General features: G+C 43.8%; 1 protein-coding gene across 2 annotated transcripts in view; it reads right to left on the bottom strand.

Moving 5' to 3' along the window:
• The window catches only part of LOC106721877, a 42,179-nt gene that overhangs the window by 24,874 nt on the left and 6,202 nt on the right, over positions 1-11,103 (bottom strand). Inside the window, exon 1 of one of the 2 annotated variants that reach the window (XM_014517282.2) lies at positions 6,080-6,209. The exons of the other annotated variant lie outside the window; for it this stretch is intronic. The gene's annotated coding sequence lies outside the window, so the exon portion shown is untranslated. Of the gene's footprint in view, positions 1-6,079; positions 6,210-11,103 lie in introns of those variants that run through there. 2 annotated transcript variants of the gene reach the window in all.

Genomic DNA, 11,103 nt, shown 5'->3' on the forward strand with positions numbered 1-11,103 from the left:
GTCTTTAAGAAGCGGCTCGATGCCTACCTGGCTGGGGTCACTTGAGCCCAGTTTCCCTCCCGCCCAGGCACGGGGTCAGACTTGAAGATCTACAAGGTCCCTTCCGACCCTACTTCTACGATATGAATGACAACATAATATTCTACAGGGAACTATATCGAATGCTTAATGTTCCACTTTATTGAGAACAGTTTGTATCGCATACAAGTTTAAACTTGTATGGTATAAAATGTTGTTATTATTTAATAAGATTCAGAGCATTTTGTTTGACATACACAGCAGTAATAGTTATGTTTTCATACCATGTGATCCTGCAAGTATCAGCATGCAAACTTTAGGAATGTTTGACTCAGAAGTGTCATTGTGATAAATTTAACCCATTTTCTACTATAAACATTCATTCATTTTTTAAGTATTAATCTCTGCTAGGCAATTTGCCTCATGAATTTGCTTTAAATATATGTATTACATTTGTCTCCTCAATTAATCTTGTTAACATGTGCTTAGGGCCATTTTTATAAAATTATTCTCTTTCATTATGAAGAACTACATCTACAGAAGATTTTAGGCATATGCAATGCATTATGAGAGGGCAGCACCAAGGAACAAGCACCATAAAACAGCAGGCTTGGTGAAGAGCTACCTAAACCAGTTGCCATATTTACCTAAATTTAAGACAGCTGCCCAATGACTAGATTGTAGACATGGAAAATTATCAATGTGTTATAATTTTACACATCTAGAATCTGATATTTTGAGGGTCATTTTAAATTTGTTCCCCCATGGCTGTGGTAGGGAAAATTACCAGCAGTGGGTAGGTAATGGGGTGTTAAGTTATTTGACCCCTGTCCCTTGCCACTGGTTTCCCACACCACTTTGCCTTCTGGCTGGCTGCTCCCTCCCGTGTGCACCATGGCTGCCCCCTACCTGCACAGCCTGTAGCCCCTACCACCTACCTCCCATTATTTGCCCACACTGCTGCCTGCCCCCCAACACTAGCACCCTGTTTTGTTTCTTTACCACTTGCCCCCCCTCCTACCTGCACCCCCTAGCACCTACCCACCCTTTTACCTTCCCCACTGGGCGATTCCCATGCCAACCCCACCCCTGTGCAGCTTACATTCCTGTCACAGTTTCAGCTCTGGCTGGGGCCCATTCTGGCCCAGGGCAGGGATCACAGTGGTCATGCTGCCTCTATCCCCAGCCTGGACTCATAGCAGCTGTTGCAATGACAGTAGCCCTGGACCTGGAACAAGGGCCAGAGCTGCCACTGGGTGGGCAGGCCTGGAGGCAGCATCTGTCCTGAATTAGAGCAGGGCCCTGGCATGGGAGGGGGCAGGCTGAGGCCCTTGTGGTGAGGGAGGAAGGGGGCTGGGGCAGGTGCTGCATAGCCAGGGTAGAGCACAGGATGGAGCCATGAGCGGCTCATCCAGAGGGGCACAGGGAAGGGTGGGGGCAGCTCCCACTGTTGTGTGCACCCCCAGGAGCATCCATGCACAGGGTGAGGGCAGGCTGCCACTGCAGGCTGAAGCCAGGGCAGTGCCAGGCTGTTCCCAGAGTGGAGGCTGGGCCAGGGCTTCACTCGGGGCAGGCAGCAGCAGCACTGGGAGGGGGAGTGTGGGAGTGGGGCTACAGCAAATTTTGGGGTGGCATACATAGCCCCCCATAGCTTCCCTCCCACCCCAAGCACAGCCCTGGTCCAAAACCCCCAACCTGGAAGAGCCTGGCACCACCCCCAGGTCTAACCCAGTGGCAGACTGCACTCACCCCACACAAATCTGGGGGGCACATGCCTTCCATGACTCCCCTGGGGGTGCGCACAGCAGCAGGAGCTGCCCCCCTATGCCCCCTGGATGAGCCATTCGTGACTCTCTGTCCTGCACCCTACCCCACCCCAGCTGGGCAGCCCCTGCCCCAGCCCCCCTCACCGCAGGGGCCTTGATCTGACACCCTGCTCCCCGCCAAGTTACCAGCTGGATGCTGCTCTTCAAGCTGCCAGGCTGGCCGTGTGCATGCTGTGGCTGTGTGCATACAGGCGGCATTTTGACCACATCAGCCAAAAAAAGCCAATTGCTGATAATATTAATTTTCCTTTTATCAGTGCACTTCTAATCAAACGCCCTGCTAAAAACCAAAAAAGGCCAACCCCCAAGATACACCACATCCACTGGTCTCCCCACATCCACAGAGCCAGTCACGTCATCATAGAAGGCAATCAGGTTGGTCAGGCATGACTTGCCCTTGGTGAATCCATGCTGATTGTTCCTAATCACCTTCTTCTCCTCTTAGTGCTTAGAAATGAATTCCTTGAGGATCTGCTCCATGATTTTTCTAGATATGGAAGTGAGGCCGACTGGTCTGTAGTTTTCTGGATCCTTCTTTTCCCCCTTTCTTAAATACAGGCACTATGCTTGCCCTTTTCCAATCACCCAGTACCTCTCCTCATGATAGCCATGAGTTTTCAAAGATGACAGCCAGTGGTTCTGCATCCCTCAGCACCCTTGGATGCATCCTCCCTAGCCATCAGTTCAATCAATGCAGCTCAGACTAGTTTGTCCAGATTGAATCTATTCAGCCTTGGATTTTGACCATCTGTACTTAGCCAGAGTGCTACTTCAGTCTCTCTTGCTGAAGCTGTTCCACTTTTAACAGAATAATTAAATATTCTTTGGGCCAAAGAAAAGGAGAGAGAAAGTCTGGCTCTAATTTAGTGAGCTGGGCATTCCCTTGAGAGATGACAGTCCTGGACTCCTGGTCTAATAGATGTCTAAGAATTATCTGTTGAGTATGTCACTGGAGCAGAGACTGAAACCCTTGACTCTTTTTCAGGTGGTCTAGCTACTAGCCTACAGTCATGCACACTCTCTCCGTCCCCCCCTCTCACTCCTTCCAGTCATGTAAACTTATTTTCCTGACGTCTCACTTTGCCAGTAGTGCAGATCACCCATGACTCAAATCAATTTCAACTTATTATTAAAGGATTCTAGCAGAAAGCCATGCTCCTGAAAACAGCAAATAGACATACAACCATAATATTAAACAAAAATAACAGAAATGCAAATATAATAATAAAATGGAGCCAACCATTATAAAATCATTATTCCTACTCCTAGCATTAACATAATAAAGTACAAATATGGTGATAAATCAGATCATGAATCTATAAAAGTGTTGTGCACAGGTCCACAATTAACACAATAAAAAAGTTTGTCATATCAACACTAAAGGATGTTTAGCTCCAATCGCTTCAGCCTTGTAAGCAAAAATGGCAAGACTGTTTACTAAATATGAATCTGCTTGCTGGGGGAGCCATATTAATTTCTCTCTATTTGAGAAGTATGTCAATTTCTGCAAGAATGGTGATAAATACTTTCTCCTTATGTCATTAGAGGACATTCTAAGACATAATGAACAGTGTCTTCCAAAACTCCTAGACAGGCTGGGCAACATCTTTTAGCCCTTGTAATGGAAAGTCTATGTCCAGCCAAGCCAGCTGTGGCATCTGTTTGGTCCTGAGTCTAGTCAAAGAGGTTCACCATTTATTGTTGAGATCCAGCTGTAAATACCTTTCTTCCCCCACAATCTAATTTCTAAAGAATATATATATATATATATATATAAGAATATATAGAGGGGCAATGCAAGTAGCCCTGCCCACTGCAAAAATCATTCTGCCTGGCAATATCTTGGAACCTCTGGAAAACCTGGACCTTTTCTATGGGGGAGAAGAGTTTTTCATCGTCTTTGACATAGTGTCCCATCCTGGAAAATGGAGAGAAGGGGGATTATTCATGTCTTCTATATAGCACAATTTGAGCAAGCAAGACGTTAGAAGAGGCAGCATTTTAATTTATATTATTAGAATGGCAGGATTCTAGTTTAAGGTTAAATAGCCAGGGGGCCAAAATACATCCTTGTCTAACCCCTTTTTATGCAAGTTTGCCCCTCAGGCCCCACCCAACCTGGGCCCACGCATCTTTATGATATTCTATCAGAAAATGCAAAAGAATAGGGTCAATCCCATAATTTAACAATTTCTCCCAAAGTTTACTTCCATTTATACTGTCAGAAACTCTTGGCAGATCAACAAATGCAACATACAATGCCGATTTGTGTATTTGCATATATTTAGGTCTCAAAACTGAAGGATAACCATGTTATCAATAGTGGACTATCCATCCCTAAATCCGGTCTGATGTTCATGTAATAGGTTCTCTCCTTTTACCCATGCTATGAAATGGTATAATAAGTGACGCCCAAAGGTTTTAGCTGAGATGTGTATTAAATTTTTGGGGTGATAAGTCTAAAAGCCAGAATCTTCTCTCAAAAATAGGTAGGATGGTACTTCCTTTCCAGGAATCTGGAATTTGACCCATAACTCAAGGCATCTCATAGTCATAGTATTTACATTGCCCAACTTCCCTAACGGAAAACAGCACATCATATTGAGAAGCTAGGACCTAAAGGAGTGTTATGAAGAGGAAGGCAAGCTGCTATTAAATATCAAAAGTAGTAAAGTAGGTAGTTTCCTTGGAAGACTTGTTGCTACTAGAAGAAAATGCAAGTCATAAATAGTGAGGAAGTACTGTAGATGTGCTTATATTTCATCATTTTGAGCTTTAATCATCTGCAGAAGCAAAGAAGCTTTTACAATAGGACTTCACTGTGTTTGCTCTAGAACAGTGGTTCTCAACCTTTTTAGATTTGATGCATCCCTTGGAAAGTGCCAGCTCTTTTCACTCTTTTTGCCTATAGAAAAAAAAAAAATAGAGCAGTTTCTCTTGCAAAGAACTTAGAAATACCACAACTCTATAGAGTTCTATTTGAATTTATCTTGGTAATCATGTTTGTGATGATTAGTATGCTATCTATAGCATGCTGTTGCACAGTTGCTCTCTTTTCTGCACATTTATATTCTTTGCCTCTTGCCTCTTGTTCTTAGGGTCCTATCTCTATTTTGTTTCTTTTCCTATGTCAGTTTTTTTGCTTTCTATAATTTTTTCCACTGTTTTTACTTTTCCTTCCTATTTCCTTTTCATCCCACACACTCTTGATAGCCAGAAGAATATAGGCTACTCAGAATGGAGAAGTGGGGGAATCAGAGTCAGTTTTCAACTATAGGGTCTAGTCAAACCAAGTGCTTTATTTCGTCCCAGCTCAGCTGTGTGCCAGGAGGGAAAGAGGATGAAATTCAGTTCATGGAGTTGCTTGCAGTCAGTAGGTCCCTCCAACTTCCAAACTTTTTGTGACCAAATATAGTTTTTTTTTCAAACTATCTGTACCACTGTTGAAATACTTTCCTGCTCTGTTCCCTTTAGGTGCTGATCTAGGAGTGCATATCTAGTAAGATAGAGCCAAATTGTGATGTTTTCCTCATCGCTCATTTCTTTCCTTTGCTGTGAACTGCTATCCCCTTACATTCATAAGCCCTGGATTTTTTAATCAGTTTAAGATAATACAGTACAATCTCAACATAGCAAATACAGTAGATGAGACACCCCCCACTTTTAATAATCAACAGCAAAAAACAATTTTTTCATTATTTTGATGCATCACATTAGCTAGCCCTTTAAAAGCAAACACCTTCTTTTAATGAATTTTTCTCCTAGTCTCATGGGAGCTTATTATGATGACATTATACTTTCTATTAAACCAGAATTTATAATCCTTTGGAGTTTATTTCCAAAGCAGCACAGCCAAAGCACTTTAAAAAAAATCAGTCTATGTAGCAATATTCATAACTGGAGCTCTTGTACTCAAGAAATGAGAAAATCCCAATTGGCGTCTCCTTTGGGTTAAATGAAAACTCAGTTTAATAATCACAATTTAATAAGATTCTATAGAACTTGTACCAGCCTATAACTTGGGTTTGATAAATTATCTTTCAAATAGTTCACTTTTAGTAAATCTACAGGCTCAGAAACTGAAATTCAAAAACTGAGAAAAAACAAAACAAAAAAGTAGCTTTATTTAAGAACTACTTGTAGAGTAATTTTAATTTCTAAACATGCTACATAACAAAAGCTTTTTAACCAGAACCCTTATAAAAAGCATGTTGTAACCTTTTATTCTTGCTTACCTTGTTGTCCCAGCTAATATCTTAGTTGGAGTATTGCTTCTCAGAAGAATGGTGAAGTCAGCACGGTCATGGCCCATTTATTCTTGGAATATATGGCAGAGTGCCAAGCCTCAATGAAATACAAGCCTTTGTCCTTTCAGAATACTAAATTCTCTTAATGCAAGGGAACACTGTGGGTTTTAGAAGTGGTAAAAAACTCACTGGGTGCATCTGCACATGCAGTTTGTGGAATAAACTAATTAGCTCCACAGTAAAGTGTCACCATCTACACGTGCACTGGTATTAGGGTACAGTAAATGAGTTAACTCTGCTGTAAGATAGCACCTACCTGACAATACTATCTTAAGGTGGACTACTTAACTCTGCTGAAGTGTGTTGACTGTGATGGGCTGGCTGAGGCATGAGGTCGCTAGAGTGTGGGGGGCACCTCTAGGTGTGCCACGGAATTTTGGGTTGGAGCCACGCCTCCCACCTGCTGCTGCTGTGGACAGACAGACGGGGGCATGGCTCCAGCCAGCTGCTTGCCACGCCCACCCCCTGCTCTGCATTCAGCCAGTGTGCTGCGGGATGGGAGAGGCCCAATAAGTGTGCTGCCAGAAACAAGAGGTTGGGAAGTGCTGCTCTGGATGCCATCTAGTCCAGTCTCCTATCTGAGGCAGGATCATCCTTATTCAAACCATCCTGAGCAAAGCCTCATCTAATTTATTACTAAAAGTATACAGTCAGCCTCGTCACAGCCACAGAGCGTAGTACCTTAACCTGCTACAGGTAAAAGCAGGGGGACAACAGTGGCCAATATCCTACTGCTTGCAAGGGTTGTTAAAATATACTTGAGAAATCCAAAGAAGAGGGCCGTGGCTCCTGCTACAAAGGGAGGCAAAAACCCATCAGAGGCTGCAATCTGACCATGAGGTAAAATTCCTTCCAGAACTCAAGTGCATCAGTCAATCTGACCCTGAGTGGGGGGGCAAGACCCTCTAGCCAGGAACCTCCAGATTTTAGACCTAGCAGAAGTATTGGCTGTTTTTTTGACTGGGCTATACCAACCAAAACAAACAAGCAAAAAAAAAAAAACAACCCGCCAGCCATGGCTGCAACTAACTCAGTGCTTCTGAGGAAGGTTTGGGGGCGGGGGCATGAAAGCCCCTGGCATGTAGGAACAGGAGAGGGGAAAGGATTCCTTCCTAGCTCCATGCAGCAACCACCAAAGTTCAGAAGCTTGGGAAATATCCATAGTAGGTCATAAGCTTAGCTACTCCTAGATCATGCAATGCAATGATTGAGATTGCACAGCTTTCCTAGGCTGTTTATTCTACCGCCTCACCGTTCTAATAGTGAAGAAGTTTATCTTGATATATAAACTTTCCTGCAGCTTCAGGTCACTGGTCTGCATCCTGAAGCTGGAAAGAAAAGGAACTCTCCCTAGTCTTTATGTCACCCCTTCAGAAATTTGAAGGCTGAAAGAAGTTTCATATCCTCTCTTAAGTGCTTTTGCCATAAACTAAATATTCCCTACAATGTCTTCATATGGCTTGCCTTCCAAGCCCTCCATCATTTTTGTTGTCCGTCTCTGAAATGTCTAGCCTCCATGTCCTTGCTAAAATGTAGAGCCCAAAACTAGGGCTGTGCGAAACAGCAGCGTTCTGCTTTGACAAAACCATGTTTCATTTAGTTTTGAAAGCACTGTTCCATTCCAGCAAAATGGTTTCACCGTTTTGTCCATAGGCTATAATGGGAAAAGTACAAAACAGCCTATAATTGTCATTTCTTGCCCGATTCCGATGAGACTCACAGGGATGGTAGCCCCTTCAGAAGGCATGAAGCCTGCCAAGTGTCAAGGAGATAGGTGTAGGGGTTCTAGAAAACTGCACCTCAAGCTGCTGACAAGCAGAAGCCGCGAAGCAGGAGCAATGTCCTGTGATCCGGCAGGCAAATAGGGAGCCCGCACCCCTGGGAGGAGTCTGGAGAGCCCCTGCAGCCCCCCCAGGGGTGTGGGTGGGCCCCTGATCTGCCTGCTGGATGACAGGAAGCTGCTCCTGCTGCCTGGGACCCAGCACTGAGGAACTCAGCCCATCTGGGGGAGGAGCATCTCGCAGCCCTGTGGATCTCAGCCTGGTGGCGGGGGGCAGAGTGCAGTGCTGGTTCTGCCCATCTCCCGCCATGGAGCTGAGCTCCATGGGGCTGGCAGAGCTAATTGGACGGTAGCCCGGCGTCAGGAAGCAGGGCAAGCCAAGGCTGCACTCCCTGCCGGGCTTAGCCACATGGGGCTGCGGAGCAGCTCGGAGTGCAGCCCTGGCTCTCCCCTGCCTCCCACCACACAACTCGAAATGTTTCAAAACTTTCAAAATGTTTCAACACCCTTCATTTTGATTTTGCCATTTCAAGCTCAAAACGAAACAGCCATTGAAGCTTTGCACAGCCCTACCCAAAAAACCTGTACCTAGTAACCTAGATGAGGCCTAACCAGCACCAAGTAAGAGGCCCTATCACCTCTAGCGTCTTGGACCTAATGTTCCTTTTGATGCGATTCAAAACCTCATTTGTCTTTGTGCAGCTGTATACACTGCAGACTTGTAGCGAGTCTGTGATATGTCAAGACCCCTAGATCCTTTTCTATGATGCTGCCATCCAGCTAGGAGTCACCCATTTTATATTTGCATTTTTTGATCTGAAGGTGTAGCACAGGCGTTGGCAACCCCTGGCAAATGTGCCAAGCATGGCACGTGAGGCCATTTTGCTCAGCACACCATGGCCAGCCCTGGGTAGTTATTAAGCAGCTCTGCCTCCTTTGCATCTTCTGCTCAGAGTTTACCTTGGCTGTTCATCCTTGCTTTTTCTTATCTAGTCAAGCTAGAACCTCTTCTTGTCCATAGCTTGCCTCGCTAGTTGAGGGGTTTTTTTTGTTTTTTCATTTGTTTGTTTTTTTACCTTCCTAATTTTGTCCCTGAAAGTTCTTGCTATTTCCTGGTAAGCTTCTTTGGTGACCTGCCCATCTTTCCATTGCCTGTATGCTTTCCTTTTGCATTTGAAGCATCCTAGAAGTTCCTTGTGCAGCCACATCAGTCTCTTCCCATTCTTGTTCTTCCATCTTGTCCAAGAAGTTTCTCATTGGGCTTTTAAGACTATGTCCCTTAGAAGTTGCCAGCCCTCCTGAGTGCTTTATCCTTTAGTCTGTTCTCCTATTCCTGCTATCTCCTTAATTCAGTTGATTTTTTTTTTTTTTTAAACATTTGAAAAGGCAAGTAGGAGGACAGGTTTATTTGAACACTGGTCTCCTTGACTTGACTTCCTCTGCATCAATGAGCCCCTGCATTTCATAGTTGGTCCTGGGCATAAGAAAGTTTCCACTGCATAAATCTCAGCAAGTTTTCTAATTCTAGAACTGCTGTCATGAAGTCAAGGACAAAGAAGCAACTCAAAAAAAAAGGTTCCGTTTTCTCTTTAATGAGAAAATGAAGGCTCTCTTTAAAAATGTATGTATAAAGTCTATCCCAACCATGTAGTTGGTCCAGTAAAGGATATCACCCTCAAAAATTCTTGCTTCTTGCATACTTTCTGGACCATCACAGCAATGGCATCACTTGATGACTGCATAAAGTTAAGCTTCTAAATCCACATGTAGGAATCTAAATAAGCCTATTTTAAAGTTGGCGGGGAGGGGACGTGTTTTTTGGCGGGGTTTTTGTTTGTTTTGTTTTTGCTTTTCTTTTCTAAAAAAGAGCACTCAGCAGCTCCTTTTGCTAGATATTTTTTGCAGCTGTATTCCAGTTATTTCCCATGTGTTTCATAAATGTTATTTTAAGTACGCTTTGTGCAAGCAAATCCAGTAAAGAAGTGTGTTTTCTGTAATGTCTTGTCCTCTATCCACCACCTTTACTCTTTTTTTTTTTTTTTTAAATTGTGTAGACTGTAAATAGGTTACCTTCAGCACATCTAGGGTTCCCTCTCAGTCTAAGGGAATTCCTGTGGGCAAGGTAATTGCCAGCAAAATGGTATTCACCAGAGAAAGAAACAATTTGTGGAAGCCTGTTTAACCAGAAAGTATAAATCCCTCAAATGGGAGAAGGTATCTTCCTAGTATTTCAGATCTGCTTGAACAGTGGAATTTTCCATTGTTCATTTGTGCCCGATTCTGCTCAAAACCTTTTCAAGAGATGATGTGAAGGCTGGCTGGCTGGCTGCTAGAAATAAGAATTCCACCCAGTTACAAGAAAAGAAAAACATTCTTAATATTTGGCAGTGTTGCAAATGTGGAAAGCAACCCAATGCAAAAGGAGATCTTAGCAGTGCATTACACTTTGCAAAGTTTGTGCAGCAGCTCAAGGGAAACAGGAGCACAATAGGAGGACAGCCACTACTACTTCACAGAGGGGGGAAAAAAAAACAAAACACCAACACAAAACACACAAAAAAACCCCAAACAGGGATGGGAATTAAATGTAAAAAAAGTGGAAATAGCAAGCACACACTCATACACATAAAGCACCTGGGATAAAGACTACAATTATCATCCCTCCTTTCTGGATGAGGCCTAAGGCCCAGTGCAGGCACCACCTTGGCAATCTGAGAAGAGAGAGAGAACTCAGCCAGCCTGTAGGCCTTAAAATTAGTAGGTCTCCCTGCGGGTGCCTCCCTAGGCAGGTGTTGATGCCAAAGGACAATGCTTAAGGATACCCTTAAGCATGTTGCACTTTGCCAGTGACCAGTAAGGGGGTGGAGGGTCTCTCTTTTCTTTTATTTATTTTAGTTTGTTTGTTTAGGGCAGCAGTGCCTAAACTGACAGATTGTGCACCACCAATTTAAAAACGATACAACCTTGAGTGCCACCAGCAATTTTTTTTTTTAATTATAAATTAATTTATATAACATCTGTTAACATGTACCAGTGACAGGTTGTCTGCATACCACTGGTGGTACCCATACCAGATGGGAAACCTCTGGTTTAGAGGTTTTTGTTAATTCAGTGTTGCATTTGTTGGAAGGGAAGGAGTTAGGTGTGGGCTGATTTGGGCGGGGGGGGGGGG

The sequence above is a fragment of the Alligator sinensis genome, unplaced genomic scaffold (assembly GCF_000455745.1).
Source record: "Alligator sinensis unplaced genomic scaffold, ASM45574v1 scaffold392_1, whole genome shotgun sequence".
Taxonomy (NCBI): Eukaryota; Metazoa; Chordata; order Crocodylia; family Alligatoridae; genus Alligator; species Alligator sinensis.